Below are 22,316 nucleotides of genomic sequence, written 5' to 3'. Positions count from 1 at the left end.
CAATTGTAGCCAAGACAATAATAAAGAACTCTCTAGTACATCGCAAAAGCATTGGAACGCTCCTTCAGGTAGTTATGGCCTCGAGAAGGTGCACATTTTTCGGAAAATATCGATAAACGACACTGTGCTACAAAATGGAACTCAAAGTCAGTGGGTGGAAAATTTCTTTTGGAGATGAAAGCCCTTGGTGAGTGTACTGAGAACCCAAAAGGAAATTTTCACCATAGGTCAAGTTTCTGAGATATTGCGTGATTAATGGTTTAATTTTGGCCCCTTAATTTGTGATCAAATAGCTTTATATCTCTCTAAAGCGTTATTGTAGCTTCATTTTGACATTACATGTCTTCAGTCAAATCGAATGGTGAATCTTTTTGTAGAATATTCCATCCCTCTAACTCAATTCCTTTCATGTCCTTTTCGTCCTTTATTTTTTGAACCGTAGTAAAAGTACCACAAGGCGAGATTTTACAGCATCCTTATATTCTACAAAAATGTTGTTCAGAAAATTTTAGGTACGGTTCTCATTGATGACCAATCGATATTTCCTCGTTTTCATGGTCCTTTTTGACATTTTACCGGTTTTTGTTCAGAAAACTATGTTTTGTTTTTATGTATATTCGTTATTAGTCTGTGGTGCTTCTGAAATACTTACCATAAATAGCTCTTGTAATGACGAACACGTTAATAACAAATTTTATTGGTGGACAGATCCGGTTATCTAAATTTTTGAACCGGATATTCTGATATTAAAACCGATTTTGGAACCGGTTTTAAGTAACCGATTAACCGAATATGTATATCATTAGAAAGCTAATAAAATTGTCAATCAAATGAGAGCAAGTAGCTGATTACAACTTTGTTGTTACGAAGCTTTTCAATTTGTGTTGGATCGAAAATCTCAGTGGTTTGGGTGTTATTTGTCAAAATATCAAAAAATCCTTGAAAAAAACTTCAAGTCAAAATCCGGGGGCTCGATTTTCACCGTAGACATATGGTCTAGTTGACTTTTTTGCTCAGTACAATCCCAAAAATCAGAATCTCCAGGCGCCCGATAACACTTTTTTCCTTCCATACAAATCGCCCCGGCCTAGTGTATAAGTTTGGTATTTTGTTGTTGTTTGTGTTTGAAAAAAAAATATACATCCGTACAACAAAAAATTGAGAGAATTTTTTCTTCGTGGTATGGTTCGACTTTATAACCGATAACAAAATTCAAATATTTCACAAAAAGCCGACGTTACAACCGACACACAGAGGAGAAATTTGTGTCAAAAGTTGATCAAAAGCCCTAGAAAGGTCATTTATAGTCCGATTGATATAAAATTTTGCACAAAGCATATCTTCTGTACAAGTATTAATCCTATAGAAAATAATGAAAATCGGTCCAGATTTGGATGCAGCTTCCATATATATTCGCCTCTGATATGAGATAAAAATGCACCAAAATAACTGAAATTTGACTCATGCAACCTGAACTAGCCTAAAAAAAAACATTGAGCCAATTTTCAAACAAATCGGTACAGATGTATATGTAGTCCCATATACATACACGCAGAAAAATTTATGTTAGAAATATGTTTGGATCCAAACAAATATATGTTTGGGACCGGTTGCAAACAAATTAATGTTTGGATCCAAACATAATATGTTTGGGTCCAAACAAATATATGTTTGCAACATTTTGTAACATATCTCAATTTGATATGTTTGGGTACCAACATATTTTTTATGTTAGAACATTTTTTTCATGGGTGGAGAGAGGATGTTTATCAACGGGAGTAATAACAGTGCTCTCGCGGCTGTGGATTGCTGTTTTTTAATGAAGAGTTGTGTGTTTTGTATAATAGAAGACGTAGAAGCGAAGAAGGGGGCTTTGGTGGCGTGTATGCGACAAACTCGTGTGTTTCTTGTTTTGTTGTTGTTAACCAACGTAGGAGAAGAAGAAAAGAAGAAATGATATGAATTATATTTTATTTCTTTCTTCAGTGTTTTAGATGCCTTTGTAGAGTCAAGACGGTAAAGTGAGTGAATAAATCAGTGTTTTGTGTTTTCTTAAAGAAATTGTGCTTTTTAGTAAATTAAATGCCCAATACATTTTATAATTGAATCGGAAAGTTGAATGGAATTATTTTATTGGACAAGGAAGAAATCGCATTTAATATTGGTAATTACATACATACTTACGTATATTTGAAATATGGCATATCCATATTTATTTATTACATTACATAATCATTTGATTCTAGATGCCGATTCCCCGCTGATGATTTCAACTATGAGGACAATTTGGTTTATTTCACAACAAAGGAGAAGCGTTCAACTACGTTTCTATATATTTTTCCTTTTTAAAAGTGTGACTATTTACAAATTATTTCAATCAGTTTTTCTTTTATTAAATTGTGTTATGTATTTCTTTGGAATTTTGTATGTACCTATGTGTTTGTTGTTCTTTTGCCTTCCAATAAACAACCTCAACATTTGTGTGTATACTATGGAGATAGCCAGTGAGTTCTTACTGAGAGCAAGTGAGCACACATTTTAAAGAGTTTTACATTGAATTTTACGCTCCCTTGCTCTTAGTAAGCGCTCACTGGTGCATGTGTTTGTTTTTTTTTTGTGCCTTTTGGGTTTGTATTTTTTTGCACCCAAACATATAAAATGTTTGCACCCAAACATAAAAATTGTTTCCACGCAAACATAAAATGTTTGCACCCAAACATAAATATCTTTGCACCCAAACATATATATGTTTGCACCCAAACATATATATGTTTGCACCCAAACATGTATTTGTTTCTACCCAAACATATATTTGTTTGCAGACCCACACATATATTATGTTTGGGACTGTTGCAAACATATATATGTTTGCTGCAAAATATGTTTGGGACATATGTTAGAGAGGCCGATTTTTTTTTGCGTGTATATTTCATTCCAAATTTTATTTTTTGAAACTTACTTAAATTAAATTTTTCTCAATTTACATGAGAAAAGCCGTGAATGTTTCTGAATAATGCAAACATATTTGATAGGTGTTGGTTTAGTCTGATAAATAAGAGCCCCGATTACAAGGCAGAGCAAAATTTAGTGTGAGTAAACCTTGCAATTCCATATAAAAATATTTCATATTTTAGTTAGGAAAAATTAGATTTTTTCGGAATGGCGCAAATATGCGCAATTTTTTATGATTGAATCTGATATTTGAGACTCAAACGCATAAAACATTAGAAGAAACTATGGTCGGGAAACGACGGGGAAATAGACTTTTTCACTATTGAAATTGTAGTAATCTTAAAAATTATCATAAAAAAAATTTCATAAAGAGGATATGTATCACCATTATTAAAGAGCAAAGATGTAAAATCAATCTAAAAATTTTAAATGCTTATCTTGTTCGGAGACTGTATAAAAACAATAAATCTTGAAAAATATAAATTTTCGCGAAAACAATGTCATTTTATGTTCACCTAATTTCTTAGTTTTCGAAAATTTACTTTTTGTTTTCAGTATGGCTGAGTTCAATCGACTGCTGCATTGGATTGGTTAATCTTACAAGGTCGAGGATGGTTATAGCAAATGTAGAAAAGAGTTTGGTTGCCGTTTATCAACATTTTTCATAAAAAAACGATTTTCATATTTTGAGTTTTGAGCAACTTTAGGCCTATGTTTCCCCTCTGTGCGACATGACGGTATAAGTGATGTAGTTAAAGCGATATTTATTTGTATGGCATACAAGGCGGAATTTCGGGACTTTTCAATTTCGCCGTTATAAGCGACGTTATAAACGACGACATTATAAGCGATTTGGACTGTAAATACAAATAAATTTTCTTCGAGTATGCGGGCTTTAGCCGTAATGTAACACTTCCTCTTCCCCTTCGGCGTATTCCTATTTTCCCACAAACATCCAAGGAGGACCAATGAAGACTTCTTCCATATCAATAAGTGCAACTCTATTTATATTAGTTCTATGATATCTTCTTCTTTATTTACTCATCCGTTATTCGGATATTGGTGATCGTACAATAATATTTCAATGATACATATATGATATTAAGTATATATTTATAATTATTTGTTGTTACACAATGATGTTCAGCTCCCTGTTCTTAGCGGCTTGTAAAAGTGTGTATTCATCATTATAGCGGTCCATGTCTGGATATTTTTGAGCCAGGTTGTTTCTTTTCTACCTCTTCCGCGCTTTCCGTCGATTTTTGCCTTAAGGATTGTCTGTAGAATCTTGTATTTATTATTTCTAAGTATGTGTCCAAGGTATGAGACTTTACGCTTTTTATACCCTCCACCATAGTATGTGGGGTATATTAAGTTTGTTTTTCCGTTTGTAACGCATTGAAATACTCTTTTGCGACCCTACAAAGTATATATATTCTTGATCAGGGTAAAATTCTGAGTCGATTTATGCACGTCCTTCCGTCCGTCCGTCCGTCTGTGGTAATCACTCTAGCATCCACAAAAATGGAGATAGAACGCTGAAATTTTGGGAAAATGCGTCTTTTGTTTGCAGGCAGGTCAAGTTCGATGATGGGCTATATCGGTCCACGTTTTGGTATAGCCCTCATATAACTGTACCCCCCGATTTACGGTATTTTGACGTTTTTAGCTACATTTTCAGACCGATGTAGCTATAATTTTACATTCAGGGTTCTCAAGAGTCAATAAACTTATATAACAAAAGTTGTGGACATAGGTCCACGCTGTGGTATAGCAGACCGATGTAGCTATAATTTGACATTTAGGGTTCTTAAGTGTCAATAAACTTATATAACAAAAGTTGTGGACATAGGTCCACGTTTTGGTATAGCCCCCATATAACGGTACCCCCCGATTTACGGTATTTTGCCGTTTTTAGCTACATTTTCAGACCGATTTAGCTATAATTTGACATTTAGGGCTCTTAAGCATCACTAAACCTATATAACAAAAGTTGTGGACATAGGTCCACGTTTTGGTATAGCCCCATATAACGGTATCCCCGATTTACGGTATTTTGACGTTTTTAGCTACATTTTCAGACCGATTTAGCTATAATTTGACATTTAGGGCTCTTAAGCGTCACTAAACTTATATAACAAAACTTGTGGACATAGGTCCACGTTTTGGTATAGCCCCCATATAACGTTACCGCCCGATTTCAGGTATTTTGACGATTTAAGTCGCATTTCTAGACCGAATTAGCTATTATTTAATATTTAGGGTTCTTAGTGACCAAAAAACTTATATTCGAAAAAATTATGAACATAGGTACATGTTTTGGTATAGTCCCATATAACGGTACCTCCTGATTTTCGGTATTTTGAGATTTTTACCTACAAGTTTTAACCGAATTAGCTGTAATTTTAATGTAACAAGTAAAAAAGTATCAGTCGGCTTTGCCGACAGAGATATACCCTCAGCCTGTGAAAATTGAAACACTTTTTTCACAAAAAACTTATGTATTTAGGGGGTTTCAAAATTTTGGTCTCGTATGAACCGACAAAAATGTTGATTAGGATTAAAGTTCAAAGATTTTGCTGAAAATGTACTTAAAGGAATGGACCGACATAGACCATGGGGGTGCCATAGGGGGTTTTTACACCCTTCGGGCTGTTTTCTCAAGAAGTATGGACTTGCCCCTGAAGCAACTTTTAACATCGTAATTGAGGCAGCGAATGTAAGTTGCTTCAACAAAAATCAAAGTGATTCAATAGCAGGTCTTAAAGTGAACTTATCCAAAATTTTGTGTGGGAGGTACGGGATGGAGTGGACAAATATAGTTCATATTCGAACCTGATCTATATCTGGTAGATATTATGAGAATGCGTAAAGTATGGACCAAATCGGTCACTCCCATCAAGAGTTATCGTGCGCACAATTTTTCCGAATATTCTTGAACTTTTGTGGGGTAGGTACCTGAAGGAGTGAACCGATATGGCTTATCTACGAACTTAAAATAAGTTTGGAAACAATATTACGAAGGCCAAATTTTGGCCGGAACCGGCATTTCCGTTCGAGAATTATCTTGCGCTTCCACCCATAAACATGGTGTCATAGGGTTTGTTTTTCAACTTTCAGGCTATTTTTTCAGGAAGTATGGACTTGCCCCTGAGGAAACTTGTACCTTCGTATAGAAGACAGTGAATACAAGATGGTACAAGAAAAAACCAAGGCGATTCGAGAGCAGGTCCTAAACTGAACTTTTCCGAAAATTTGTGTGGGAGGTACTCGAAGGAGTTTACCGATTGAGTCCATATTGGAATCTCATCTAAGTCTGGTAGAAATTGCATAATGTGCAAAGTATGGACCAAATCGGTTACTCCCTTCAAGAGTTATCGTACGCACAAATTTTCCGAACATTTTCGAACTTCTGTGGGGGAGGTACCGGAAGGGGTGGACCGATATAATCCATCTTTGAACTTGAACTAAATTTGGACAAAATATTACGAAAGCCAAATTGTGGACCGAATCGGCAGATCCGTTCGAGAGTTATCTTGCGCTCCAACCACTACACACGGTGTCATAGGGTTTTTGTAACTTTCAGGATATTTTCTCAGGAAGTATGGACTTGCCCCTAATGAAACTTACAGCGTCGTATAGAGGACAGCGAATACAACTTGCGTAACCAAAAATCAAAGCGATTCGAGACCAGGTCCTAAACTGAACTTTTCCGAAATTTTGTGTGGGAGGTACCCGAAGAAGTAGACCGATTGAGTCCATATTGGAACCTAATCTAAGCTTGGTAGAAATTACACGATGTGCAAAGTATGGACTAAATCGGTTATTCCCTACAAGAGTTATCGTGCGCACAAGTTTTGCGACAATTTTTGAAAATTTGTGGGGTAGGTACCTGAAGGAGTGGACCTATATGACCCATCTTCGAACTTAAATCGAATCTGGACAACATATTTCGATACCCAAAATTTGAACCGAATCGATTGATCCGTTTGAGAGTTATCGTGCGCACCAGCCAGCCAGACAGACCGACAGACAGACAGACAGACAGACAGACGGACGGACATTGCTAGATCTACTCAAAATTGTCTGAAACGGATATCGTACAAACATACTTGGGGTCTAAAACCATTATTTCGATGAGGCACATTTTTGGTCGTATCAAAGTGTAAATACCCTCTTTAGCCTAAAGGCTGAGGGTATAATGATGTAGGTATAATTTGACAGTTAGGATTCTTAAATGTCAATAAACTTTTATAACAAAAGTTGTGGACATATGTCCACGTTTTGGTATAGCCCCCATATAACGATACCCCAGATTTATGGCATTTTGACGTTTTTGGTTACATTTTCAGCCCGATTTAGCTATAAATTGACATTTAGGGTTCTTAAATGTCAATAAACTTATATAACTAGTGGACATAGGCCCATGTTTTGGAATAGCCCCCACATAACGTTACCGCCCGATTTCAGGTATTTTGACGTTTAAATTCACATTTCTAGACCGAATTAGCTATAATTTGATATTTAGGGTTCTTAGTGACCAAAAAACTTATATTCGAAATAATTATGAACGTAGGTCCATGTTTTGGTATAGCCCCATATAACGATACCTCGGTATAACGGATTTCTGTATCCCCATATAACGGATTTTCGGTATTTTGAGAATTTTACGTACAAGTTTTAACCGAATTATCTGTAATTTGAACATTTGACATTTGAAATTCTTAGTGGTCACCACACCTCTCACCAAAAATTGTCAAGAAAGGTACCTCCAAATTTTCAGTAATTTGATCATTTTAGCTACAATATTAAACCGAACTAGCAGTAATTTGACATTATAAGTTCTTAGTGGTCACAACACCTCTCCATAAAAAATGTCAACATAGGTCCATGTTCGGATATAGCTCCCATATAACGGTACCTCCCAATTTTCAGTATTTGGCAATTTTAGCTACAATTTTTAACCGAACTAACTGTAATTTGTCATTTGAAGTTTGTAGTGGTCACAACACATCTGCATCAACAATTTTCAACATAGCCCCAATATAACGATACTTCCCGATTTTCGTACTTTGAGGATTTTACTTAAAATGTTTAACCGCGTAGGTCCATGTTTTGGTATAGCCCCAAAACAAACCTCCCGATTTTCCGTACCTTAGCTTTATTTTTTGGACGAACTTTCTGTAATTTGAAATTTAAAAGCCAACAAAAATTCTGCAACAAAAATTGTTCATTTAAGTTCGTATTTTCGTATAGCCCACATACCTCCGAACTAGCTGTTAATGACATTTGAAGTTCCCACGTTATGTACCGATTTTCGGTATTTTGAGGATTCAAGCTACAATTTTTAACCGAATTACGAGTTATTTGACATTAAAGGCTCCCATCAAAAACTGTCAATATAGGTCCATGTTTTATTATAACCCCTATATAACGGTACCTCCCAATTTCTCGCCCACCAAAAATTGTCAACATACATAGTTAGATATAGGCACCATAAAAAAGGGCCTCCCAAATTATGCATTTTATGTATATTATCTGACGTTTTAACGTACCCACTTAAAGTTGGGGACAGGAATGAAAACTAATTATTCCATTTTAGTTCAGAATATTTTATGGTGGAGGGTTTATTTGTTTACTTGTTTATTGTTGAGATTAGCTGTCGGTTCACATTCATCCTTCTAAGTACTTCGTCATTTGATATTTTTGAAGTCCAGGGTATTTTCAGTACTCGTCGGAATGTCCACATTTCAAAAGCTGCCAATTTTCTTTCATCGGACATTTTAAGTGTCCAGACTTCGGAAGCATATAAGAGGACTGACCAAACATAGCACTTGATAAATCTTATTTTTGTTGTCACATTTATGTCGTGACTTGTTAATACTTTTTTGTGTTTAAAAAAGGCATCTCTCGCTATTTCTATTCGTCTGTTAATTTCTTTTGAGTAGTCCCAACGGTCATTTATTAGTACTCCCAGATATTTAAATGTGTGTACCCTCTCGATTTCCGTTTCCTTTATAGTAAGCTTCACGTTGGTCGTTTTTTCTGCTTACTATCATGTATTTAGTTTTTTTCATATTAATTTTTAACCCATACTTTTCACTTGTGAGTGCCAATTTTTCTATAAGTTTCTGTAGACCTGATATGCTCTCAGCCAGTAGTGTGGTGTCGTATGCATATCTTATATTATTCACAATATGTCCATTTATTTTTATTCCAATATTTCCTCCATCTAGCGTTTTTTGAAATATTTTTTCCGAGTACACGTTGAATAGTAATGGGGACAGTATGCATCCCTGTCTAACTCCTTTTGAGATAATAATTTCATCACTTTGTTCACCATTGACGTCGATTCGTGCTTTTTGGTTCCAATACAAATTTTTAATACATCGTAATTCTTTTCCTTGTACTCCGATAGATGTCAAAATGTTCATTAATTTATCATGGTTAACCGTATCGAAGGCTTTCTCATAATCGATGAAGCAGATGAAAACATCTTTTTGGGCTTCTCTGCATTTCTGGACTAAGACTTGTAAACAGAATAGAGCTTCTCGGGTACCCATCCCTTCCTTAAACCCAAACTGCGTTTTTCCCATAGCATGTTCGCACTTGCTATATATTCGTTGATGTATTATTTTTAGGAATACTTTCAGTACGTGACTCATTAAACTTATTAGTCTGAATTCACAACATCGTTTTGCATTGTTTTTCTTGGGAATGGCTATGAAAGTAGATTTGAGACAATCTTCTGGATATTGTCAAGTGTCGTATACATGGTTGAAAAGGGTGATGAGGAGTTCTTTATTGCTGGAATCTATTAGCTTTAAGACTTCAGAGGGTATTTCATATTGTACGGCGCGTTCTACGTCTAATCTTGTTATTGATGATCCAACTAGATAATTGCTTATATTATTCTCAAGAGGTGCTCGCTGCTCATCCGTGAAAAGTTTTTCTATATAATCTTTCCATATAGTCTTTCTTCCCTCTATGATATGGGAACTACTTTTATCCGCCGAGCCTTAACGAAGTGTTTGAAGATACCACTGACAGAGAAGTTCAACTTACTTTCGCTGGTGACCCACAGGTCAACATTTGTCCCATATGCCGACCTACGTAGAGATATAGCTCAGGGCCATATTTTACTCAGATATTCGTTATATTTGGTCACCAAAAATATTTTTCGGTGTTTTTATACCCTACTCCACAATGTGGGAAGGGTATTATAAGTTTGTGTTGCTAAAAATTCATGTAACACCAAAATTCATATCTTGCACTAAAAGAAAAATGCTTCGTTGTATCAATGAACGGGTTTCATTGATTATCTTTCATTGATGCTATGAAACGTTCCATTAATATAGTGAAATGTTTCATTCATGTAATGAAACTTTACATACATACATATGTTCCCACAACATCCCCGAAGGAACAAGGGAGACTTCTCTCATGTCAATGAGTGCACGCCGATTCATATTGGCTCAATGATATGGTACCTACTTTTTTTTGCCGAGTCCGAACGGCGTGTCTTACGACACCACTTGTAGAGAAGTTTTTCATGGCTTAAACACTCAGGAAATGTCGCCAGCATTACTGAGGGGGAATTTTGCCACCGTTGAAAATTTGTTGTTGCTTGGCCTGGGATTCGAACCGCAGACCTTCTGAGTGCAAGGCGGACGTGCTAACCATTGCACCACGGTGGCCCCCCACGGCAATGAAAATTTACGTTATTTAAAATTCAATGATTTTTGGTTTCATTGTATAAACGAAACGGATTTCATTGATGCAATGATTTAAGAAAAATATGTAGGTTTTGAATTCAAACTAAATAGAATGGGCAAAAACCACTAGTACGCAAACATCTTTTGGAAAATGTCGAAAAATGTATATATTCGATGTGTTTGGTTTACTTTAATAATGAATGAAACATTTTCATTAAATAAATGAAAGAGTTTCAATAAATAAATGAAACATTTTTGAAATTCCTTTTTGCGTTTTGTATTCTTTGTAATTCTGTTAAGTTATAAAATTTGTCTTCTAATTATTTTGCCTTTATTTAACAAATTAAATTTTTGGCAGTCATAAAAAGAACACATTTATATATTGGCTACATACATATGTATAGAATCACATACACAAATATGTATGCATAAATATTTGCCAAAACTAGCAGAAACGTCATCAGCTGTACAAAAATTCGCTACTGTTTAATAATGTGAAATGGAAATTCAAATATTGGTTAAATTAATTTTTGTAGTTTTTATGTGTTCGTTTATTTACTTTTTTTAATTTTCATTTATAGTTACAATGGAGATAAATAATAGAAAATCCAATGATCAGTGGAATTACAGAGACTGTAGCAATGAAGCACTACTCCCTTAAGAAAAAAATACTGCATCCTAACATCGTGGACGTACACAGGGGATAACTCAGCGGCAAAAGCTGGAGGTAAGTTATTATTGTTTAGAAAACCAGTCAATTTGTTAGCAATTTGTTTATTGTTTCAATTTTACTTACAGATGACAACGCCCAATTCTATCATTAATATGCTTAATACCTGAGGTATTGAATATGACTTGTTGTATTAATGGTCAAAACTAATTGCAATAAAATGAAATAAACCCATTTAGCATTGACTTCATTTTTGTTCATTACGTGAGTATGAAATGACTTCATAACATGAATGAAATCCTACATTGATCAATGAAATTTGTCATTGATTTTGAGCTAACGTAAGGCTTCATTGCATAAAAGAAGAAGTGTCATTACAACAATGAAAGTATTTCATTGCATTATTGAAAAGTTTCATTGCATCAACGGAAAAGTTTCATTGCATCAATGAAGGAGATTCATTGCATTAATGAAAAAGTTTCATTGCATTAACGGAAAAGTTGCAATGCAGCAATGAAGGAGTTTCATTGCATTAATGAACAATTTCGTTAATTTTACTTCAATGAAACTCAATGAAACTTTTTTCATTTATTCAATGAAGCTCTACGTTGGCTCAAAATCAATGACAAATTTCATTGATACAACGTAGGATTTCATTCATATTACGTAGCTTTTTCTTTCAGTGTGGATCCGTCCATTAAAAATTGTAATCAAACTCCAAACCGCAATTATCGACCGATCGTCACGAAATTTTGTATGGAGGTCAGCTTCAGACCAGAATAGACGCCTATTGTTATTGATGATGATGGTGAAATATTAAGGGGGTGAAATGGACCAAAAACCCATATCGGACTTGGTAAAAATTGCGTTGTTTGAGTAATTTGAAGTAAAATTACGTTATCAAGACATGCAACGGATATCTCATACTGTAAGTCAAAATGCATGGACGTCTACGAATAACTTCTAGTGAAAAAAGATGTCAACGGGAGATTTTGGCGTGGGTCTTGAAAAATTTATGGTAACTTCTAGACCTGCGGTAAACAATTTTACAAATTTTACCCAAGAACTCGAAGTTACGGGCTGTTTCGCAAATGATCACAACAAAAAAAAAAGGATTTGGTATTGGATTTCTTTGCCACATTATTTGTATTCAATATAGCAAATACAGTTTGGATCCATCGCACGACATCTTTTTAACAAATTCATATTTAACAAAGTAAGAGAGGACTATAGCCGAACGGAACCGACCTTGGCATACCCTACACTACCTGTCCTGGGCACTTGTTTTCGGAATTTATTTTACATTATTGCGACACGTTATATGTTATTTTAAAATTTTTATTAAAAAATAAAAAACCAAAAACATTTAAAAATAGCTTTAGGCGATTTTTACCGAATTGGCCAAAGAAGAAGTAAGAAAGCATCAGTCAGCTGTGCTGACAAGGATATAACCTCAGCCACCATAATTATACCTTATGTACCGTAATTTGGGGCTATAACAAATCACTGGCCAACAATTTTTAATAAGCTGATTTAAACTTCTGCTGTAAAAAATTGAAAACGATACGACAAGAGCTCTTATATTTCACCTTCACCAAATTTTGTGTGGAAGGTACTGGAAGGGCTGGGTCGATATAGTCCATATTCGAAACCGATTTATATCTAGCAGGCATAATATGATGTGCTAATTTGGGATCATATCGGGACCAAATGTTTGAACTTTTGTGAGGGAGGTAACCGATAGACCGGTATGGTCCACCTTTGAACTTAAAGTAAGTTTAGTAATTTTCACACAAAAGTTTTGGTCTGTTTAACCCGTTAAATATTATCTGATCATTGTGCTAAATTGCAACTTTCTTCTCTGTCCCTAGACCAAATATTTACTTATATTTCCAGGCAATCGAGCCGCTTCAAAATCAGAGAAAAATGCTATTGTTGGTCCATTTCATCCCCTAAATATTTTAGGATAATAGTTTCTATTCTGGTCAGAACCAGACAAAATTTCGCGACGATAGGTTCATAATTGCGGCCTGTAGTTTGACTACAATTTTTAGTGGACGAACAGACATACACACATCTCAAAATCGCTTTATCTCGTCGAGATATGCATTTTGGTATACCACATGGGGGTCTACGACGAATATTTCGGGGTGTTTCATTAATTTTCGGAAAACCAAACTTATAATATCCTTTGCAAATTGTGGTGTAGGGTATAAAAACACCGAAAAAATCGTGAAATAAGTTCCTGAACTATATCTCGAAAACATGAGCTGATAGAGAAAAACTGCTACGAAGGTAAAATTCTGAGTCGATATGCGACGGTCCGTCCTTCCCTTTTTTGATTGCAGGCAAGTCAATTTCGAAGACAAGCTATATCAGCCCAATTTGTGATTTCATTGTGATTTCATGTACGGTACCGCTGGATTTCATGTATTTCCCTTTTTTCACATTTTCAGACCTTATTAGAAACAATTTGACATTTAGGGTTCCTAGTGGTCATAAAACTTCTCCACCAAAAATTTTGGACATACCGAATTCGGCATAATTTGGCATTTCAGATAGGAAGCGGTCAGAAAAACTTCTCCACCAGAAATTACAAACATATGTCAACGATTTGGAATAGCCCCCATATAACGGTATCACTCGATTTAGGGTATTTTGAAGTTTTTAGCTACATTTTTAGACCGAATTAGCTATTATTTGGCATTTAACGTTTCGGTGGGTCAAACACTTCTCCACCCAAAAATGCGAACGTAGCTTCACGTAGCGGTACCACCCGACTTCAGGTATTTGTAAGTTTTTACATACATTTTCGAACATCGGACCTAATCCTTTTATTACAGTACCGATCAATGTCATGTCATTCAAGTTTTGCTCTACAATTTTGGCCCAAAATTTGATAAAATTAGTAATTAGGATTTCCAGTGGTCAACACAAGTTGTAGTCATTGGTATTTTCGTAACAGAAAGACAACTAATTATTTAATTTTAGTTCAGAATTTTTCATGGTGCAGGGTATAAAAAAATTCACAAATTGCGGACATAGGTCCACATTTAGTATGGCTCCATATAAAGATACAAACCTATTTAAAATATTTTGTAGTTTTTATAATCTCAGCCTTTAGGCTAGAAAGGGTATATACACTTTGATACGATCAAAAATTTGCCTTATTTAGACCCCAAGTATGTTTGGACGAAATTCGTTTAAGACAATTTGGAGTCGATTTAGCCACATCGTATTATTCCGTCCAGATATATACCGGGTTCTCCTTCGGGTACCTCCAACACAAAATTCGGGTAAAGTGAAGTATAAGAGCTCCTCTCGGATCATTCTGAATTTTTTTCAGTAGGTTGTCCTTGCGGCTCCATTTACGACAGTACAATTTTTTTCTTGCGCATGTCCATACTTCCTGAGATATTGGCCTAAAAGCTCCAAGAAGCCCTAATTTCACCAACCAAAATGGCAAATCCACAAGGTAATTCTCTCAATGAATTTCTAATTAGTACAGACTTAGCACATCGTATTATTTCATGTAGTCATGTATCAGGTTGGAATATGGACTATATCGGTCCACGCTTTCGGATACCTCCCACAAAATTCGGAAAAAGTGAAGTTAAATAGCTCCTCTCGCATCGTTTTGATTCTTTTTTCAGTAGGTTGTTATAGCGGCCTCATTTACAACGGTACAATTTTTTTCTGGAGTAAGTCAATACTTGCTGAGATAATGGCCCAAAAGCTGCAAAACCCTGCCGGCACATACAAAATGGCTTTTGTGCAAGATAACTTTAAAACTAATTTAATATGTCGAGTCTATTATGAAGAAGCTTGGTTACTAAAAATGTTTGGAATATGTCAGTGGCCCACATTACGCACCTACAGGTTGATGTAATTGTTACTTAGGATTCCAAGTGATCAATGGTCCCGGAGATCTCGGTCTGCAGTTCAACTTGGGTGACCAGATATAGATTTTAGATTTTCAGCCGAGTCCATTTCAAACTTGTCTTTAAAATTTTGCACCCCGCACTTTCGCATGTCAGCTTCAATTTGGCGTTACATTTACGTCCATGTTGGAGTATACCTGGTACATTCGTCGGTGTCATGCTTAAGTGTTCCATACGCCATTTTACGGTTTTGAGATAATGACATTTTAAAGTTTGGGTTCACAACTGCGTGCAGCTTACTGAAGAAAATATTTATATTTTTAACTTGAGTTATTGATAATAGCATATAGAATGTATTTGCAATATTAAACATATAGAGAAATTGTTAAATGGTTTTATTTAGCTCACCCCGTTTGTTTTATTATTTATTCTTGGGTCAAATTTAGTAATTCAAATTTCACCCTCTTCCTGTCAACCGATTAATCTGAAATTTTGTATACACTTTGAATTTTGGTGACAATACAATTATGTTTATTCATTATCATTATAAATTCAAGATGGCCGCCGCTACAAAATGGCGGATAACGTAGGTTTTATCAATCCCATCAATATGGGTATCAAATGAAAGGGCTCAACAAGCAGAATATAATATACTATAAAAAATTGAAATCCAAGATGGCGGCCGCTACAAAATGGCGGATAACGTAGGTTTTGTCAATCCCATCAATATGGGTATCAAATGAAAGGGCTCAACAAGCAGAATACAATATACTATAAAAAATTGAAATCCAAGATGGCGGCCGCTACACAATGACGGATAACGTAGGTTTTATCAATCCCATCAATATGGGTATCAAATGAAAGGGATCAACAAGCAGAATACAATATACTATAAAAAATTGAAATCCAAGATGGCGGCCGCTACAAAATGGCGGATAACGTAGGTTTTATCAATCCCATCAATATGGGTATCAAATGAAAGTGCTCAACCAGTAGAATACAATGTACTATATAAAATTAAAATCCAAGATGGCGGCCTCTACAAAATGGCGGATAACTTAGGTTTTATCAATCCCATCAACATGGGTGTCAAATGAAAGGCCTCAACAAGTAGAATACAATTTACTGTGCAAAATTGAAATCTAAGATGGGCGCGGCTACCAAATGGCTGCTAACAATTTTTTATCAATCCCACCAATATGGGTATCAAATAAAAGGGCTTGACAAGAAGAATACAGTGCACTATACAACCTCAATATTTAAGATGGGCGCAGCCACTAAATAGCGTATAATTAAGATTTAAATTTAGAAATTGAATCTGTAATTTAGGTATCTGATTAATCCAGCCTGAATCCACCACCCAAGTCAAGATTTTTTATCGAGTTGAGGACTGTGTGGCGTTAGGGTGGCTAAAAATGATACGTCGTTAGCAGTACGTCGTTAGCGGTACGTCGTTAGCGGTACAGTTAGACTGCAATAAACTAACGGGCAAGAAACCTTGCAATAATGAAGCACTAAATGAATTAAACAGAATGCGAAATAAAAACTAAAAACTAGAAAATAAAAATAGGTAAAACAAGTAAGCAAAGTCTATAGTCGGACGGGCCGACCATGTGATACCCTACACCACAACCTCTAGGAATTACCTAAGTGCCACCGCCTTGCACCCTGAATGCCCGGTTTCAATGCTCACGCCTAGCCACATAAAATTTTCAACGGTGACAAAATACCCCTTTGTAATGTTGGCGATATTTGAGTATTTCAGCAATGAGAAACTTCTCTACAAGTGGCAACTTAGGGCATGCCTTTCGGATTCGGCAATAAAAACTAAGTCACATATCAATGATCTAATATAAATCCATTGATATAAGAGAAGCCTCCCATGTCCCTACTGGGATGTTTGTGGAACAATTATATAAATAATTGATTGTGGTTATATATTGTGATATCCAACATATATTTTATACCGGTAGAAATAACTAATATTGAATATAAATTCAAATAATTTGCATACAAACAAATTTATAAATCCCAAAATTATTCATATTCAATTACACACCAAAGAAGATAGTATAAGTTAGCTGCGTTAACGGTGATATACCTTCAGCATCTGACTAGAAAAAGAAACAAGCACAATAATTATACCGTATAAAAATATATTGATTTTGTATCACCAATTTGCTTCAAAATACGTGGAATCTGTAGGTATCGAAATGTAATGCTATACCAAATTAAGTTTTGTAAACTAACTTCTGATTTTTGAAAAAGTTTGAGAATTATTTTTTAGAAATTTTGGACCATTATCTCAGCAAGTATGGACATACTCCGGAAAAATTGTACCGTTGCAATAGGGAACGTGAAGAGAACCTTCTTCAAAAAAATAGATCCGAGACTGGTCCTCAAACTGCACTTTTCCCAAATTTTGTGTGGGAGGTACTCGAAGGACATGACTGGCTGAAATAATAGGATGTGCAATCAGAAAATCCCCTTAAGAGTTATCTTGTGGATTTGCCATTTTAGTTAGGTTTCTTCTTTGTTGCTCATTGCTTCTTGGAGCTTTTCGGCCATAGTCTCAGGAAGCATGGAATTACCATTGCAATTGTACCATCGTAAAGGGGAACGGAAGAACAAGCTGCTGAAAATATTCAAAACGATTCGAGGGGACTCTTAAATTTCACTTTTCCTAATTTTGTGAGGGCGGTACTTGAAGGTGTGGACCGATCTATATCTGGATGGAATAATAATGTATAGAAAGTTATCGTTCACACAATTTTTCAGACAAATTTTGAACCTTTTTTGGGGGTGCCCGAAGGAGTGAACCGATATAGCCCATATTCGAAATTATACTAAGTTTGGACAAAATATTACGAAGTGTATAGTGCGCACCAGCCATCCAGACAGTAAGACAGACAAATTAACGGGCAGGGCTAAATCGACTCTAAATTGTCTGAAACGAATTTCGTCCAAATATACCTGGGGTCTAAAACCATTATTTCGATGAGGTACATCTTTGGTCGTATTTTGTATATATTCCCTTTACCCTAAAGGCCGAGAATACAAAATAGTTGGCGAAGCGACCAAATGCTGCAATATTTGTATGAAAAATCCAATTGGACAACTGAACTCAAAAATTCTCCGTCATGATGAATACAATTTGTAGCATGGGAGGAAATTGTGGTTCTATACACAAAACCCTTATGAATTAGGCAGTAGGCCCGTTATCTAGAAGACACATTATTGCAATTTGCATCAGGGGAAATGTCAGTAGTTATTTTATGTCAGTAGTTATATGCCCTCCAGGAATTAAAAAATGGACCCAAAATAAAATTTGTATATTTTTTATACAATAGCAATGGCCTTTGTCACCCGCTAAATAATATCAGATCATCATGTAAAATTATAGGCATTTTCTTCAACCTAAACTCTTACCTCCAGCAAAATTTCGCGACTATTGAGTTGTAATTCCGACCTCTAGCGTATTTATGATAACACTAGAAATAAAAAACTGGATATATTAGATTGTTACTCTGTTATCTGATCACGTACTTCAATACAACAACATCAATAGAAAGGCCAAGCGTTCCTCTTCCTAGTATAGCTTACTTGCCCGGAATGTCTCTTCCAGGAAAAAAGATATAAGCTGTATATTAAAACTTTTCACAATTTTCACACAAAAGTTGTGGTCCATTTAACCCTCTAAATATCATCTGATCGCCATCTCAAGTTGCAAGCTTCTTCTTTGTCATATACTCTTACCTTATTTAAAATTTCGAGGCGATCGGACTATTATTGCGACCTACAGAGCAGCTACAAAATCGGATAAAAATAATGTTTGTGGTCCATTTCACCCGCAAAATATTTCACGATCATCACCAATTAAAATAGCGATCTATTCTGATGTGAAACCGACCTCCATACCAAATTTCGTGACGAACGGTCCATAATTGCGGCCTGGAGTTTGATTACAATTTATAATGGACAGACGGACACACGGACGGACGGACGGACACACATCTCAAAATCGCTTTATCTCGCCGAGACATGAAGATTGGTATACCACATTGGGGGTCTCCGACGAATATTTCGCGGTGTTACATGATTTTTTACCAAAACAAACTTATAATACCCTTTCCACATAGTGGTGTAGGGTATAAAAACTTTTTAAGTTAAACGGTTTTATGTTAAACATACATTGCAATGTTTAAGATAAATGTACTAAAAATTATAAACATATGCATAGACTAGACTAAAATAAAATAAAACCGTGGGGCACGTCAATTGTCTACAATCGTTGATTAAAATGTTTGTTTTGTAATGTTACACTATAATTAGGCAGTTGTTCAACCGACAACGATGGACGTGTGATAAGTAGGGCTAGAATGTGGAAACAAGCTAGCAGGCTCGATTATAAGCGAGTTTTAGGGTTTCATAGTGGTGAGCGAGTAGTACTTTGTCGATTAAAGACAAACTACGAGCAGTGAAACGATTCCTCGCCAACCAGCAGTGTGAATGTCCAACGATAAACTAGTTGAAATATCTCTTTTATTTACATGGAGTGTATAACTATTGGAATTTCCATGAGCAAGAAAATAGTAAGTAATTTCCTCACCGTCTGCGGGCCAACTGCCTAACGACGAATTAAACGATTCTTCTATCGCACATTAAGTCGATAATTTGTAGACAATTGACGTGTCCCACGGTTTTATTTTAGTCTAGTCTATGCATATGTTTATAATTCCCACGACTGTATCTATTTTATTATTTTTTGGTTTTTAGTACATTTATCTTAAACATTGCAATGTATGTTTAACATAAAACCGTTTAACTTAAAAAGTTTTTTTACCTATTTTTATTAAAAATAGAATTTTGTGTCGATTTGCTCCATATCCACACTTATGACATAAATGTAAAATATTGTATATCGCATGGAACAAAGTGACAAACAAATTTCCCATTTTTGCCTCAATTAATTTAAAACTTCTAAAACGAAAATTAAAGTTCTGATATTTGAAATGTGTTTTTAAATTTGTTAGTTATTAAAATATTAATTTGATATCTGAAAAGAAATTAAACTTTCTGGACGAAACATGGATATAAAAATTCAGAAAGAGCATACTAGAAACCACCTATATGTTGGAAATATGCGACCTCGTCATCTAGCAAATCCCCAACAAATAATAAACAAAATATCGGTTGAAATTTCAATCAATAAAGTTATCATCGTTATTGCTGTTGAGTGTCACATGTCAAAATGACATGTTCACACACTCATACCTCTCAATTATTTTTTTTTCCACAAAGGAAAATGTTTCTGAAAAACTTTTTTATGTTTTAATTTTTGCAGTTTGGTTGCGTGTGCTGACATTTCAGGCCATATCCAAAATAATCCCCAGCTCAAAAGCCGTTTTCTTTTATTTCTTGTTTTGTTGTTTGCTTTTTTATGCGAAGCAAATATTTCTCATGGGTTGCTGTAACACTTCTGCTTCAATGGAATTCTTGGCATGACTGATTGGCAGGACAAAAAGTAGCAACGAATATTTTAAAAGATATTTAAATAATATATATTTGTACTCGTACATACATATGTACAAATATGCGATTGGATTACACAAGGTAAGCCACCCATACTGTTCTTCTTGGTATTATATGTCTTTATTAGTGCCACTTGTATTAGATCTTTTAAGAAGCAATAAATCTAAAGGATTAAGGAAAACAAAACTAAACAAAACTGCAAATCGGGAGGTAAGGCTTTTCTATACCATTCGCTATCGCCAATGAAATCCTTGCCTAAGATTTTGTTTACAGTTAGCAATTTTTAGTAATATGTCATGATGAGTGCAACAAGAAAATAGGCCTTGTCAAAATATTATGACAACATCAAGAGAATTGCCAACAGAACCCTTAGAGTGTGTACAAAAAGCCTTGTGCGGGATAAATATCAAGAAATGTGATGGCAAAATTTGTTAAAAGTCGCAACAATGATGGCTGGTAGCAGCATAAAGCATTTTTCATTTTACCAGATAAATTAAATATTGTCCTTACCCTCTTCGCAAGCTCTTTCTATTTTATGTGGCTACCAAACAATTTCCTTGGTACCCGAAGATAAGGGCACCAAAATAAATGAAGCAAAATGAATTAAATTAAAATTCTAATTAAGGAAATAAATTGTGATTTTTCACATGTAAAAGAAACCACAAATTTATGAGGGAGTGTTAATTAAATGAAGGCTTCTGTTTGTTAAGATTATTTAAAGAGGTGTAAGAGTAATAAGTTAAGGAAAATTATGTTAAATTTGGGGTAATTTTTTTTTTAAATTGTGTTGTAAATACTATAAAGAAGTATGTTAGGGCAGGTCTCTCTATTAGCTCGTAAGTCAATTGCAGTCGATCAAACAATCATACTGTTTATACCTAAACATACGTAGATTAAACAACAAATTGACCCCACAGGCTACTGCCTGGCTACGTCTATGGTGTGAGTTGCAAAAGGAATATCGAGGAGAGGACAAAAAATGGCATAAAGTGGCCTTCTCCTACATTATTAACAAGTGAGAAAAGGCTATAGTCCGGACGGGCCGACTATGTGATACCCTACACCACTACCCCTGTGTATAAGCTTTTCACTCGTAAACATTGTTTAGGGAGATACTAAAGTTTTCACCTATCGGGTTTTTGTACCAAATGACTTAAAGCGAACTGAACCAAAATAATTAATATTGAATTTTATATTTGACTTCTGCCGACATCTACTGATTGAAAGTTTCTGGTCTTCTTGATTAAGCGTTATTACACCAAATAGAAACATAAATATTTTTCATTAAAGTAAAAACTTCAAAATATTACTATATTTTACCATAAATGCCACATTTTGTATTAATTTAAAGATCAGATGGTTTAGTTTGATTATAAAGCTCACTTCTTTGGATATGTCCAACAGAAGCAGAAATATCTGGCATGGAAATAAAATTGCATAAATTGGAAATTGGGATATCCCACTTTTTTAACATCACAACCATTTCACCAATTTTGGTAACATATCTTCATTGTTGGAACGCATCCAAACCAAAGCTGAGATACTCGTCAGTACAATTCAAAACAA

General features: G+C 35.1%; 1 protein-coding gene across 1 annotated transcript in view; it reads left to right on the top strand.

Annotated features, from left to right (window-relative positions):
- LOC141398518 (uncharacterized) overlaps positions 1 to 20,598 on the top strand; it is a 270,439-nt gene extending 249,841 nt beyond the window's left edge. Inside the window, exon 4 of the mRNA XM_073975841.1 lies at positions 20,563 to 20,598. The gene's annotated coding sequence lies outside the window, so the exon portion shown is untranslated. The remainder of the gene's footprint in view (positions 1 to 20,562) is intronic.
- Positions 20,599 to 22,316: the final 1,718 nt, after the last annotated feature.

Source organism: Musca autumnalis, unplaced genomic scaffold (assembly GCF_047663935.1).
Source record: "Musca autumnalis isolate F117 unplaced genomic scaffold, ASM4766393v1 scaffold_3, whole genome shotgun sequence".
Taxonomy (NCBI): Eukaryota; Metazoa; Arthropoda; class Insecta; order Diptera; family Muscidae; genus Musca; species Musca autumnalis.
This window is presented reverse-complemented; position numbering and strand designations above follow the sequence as displayed.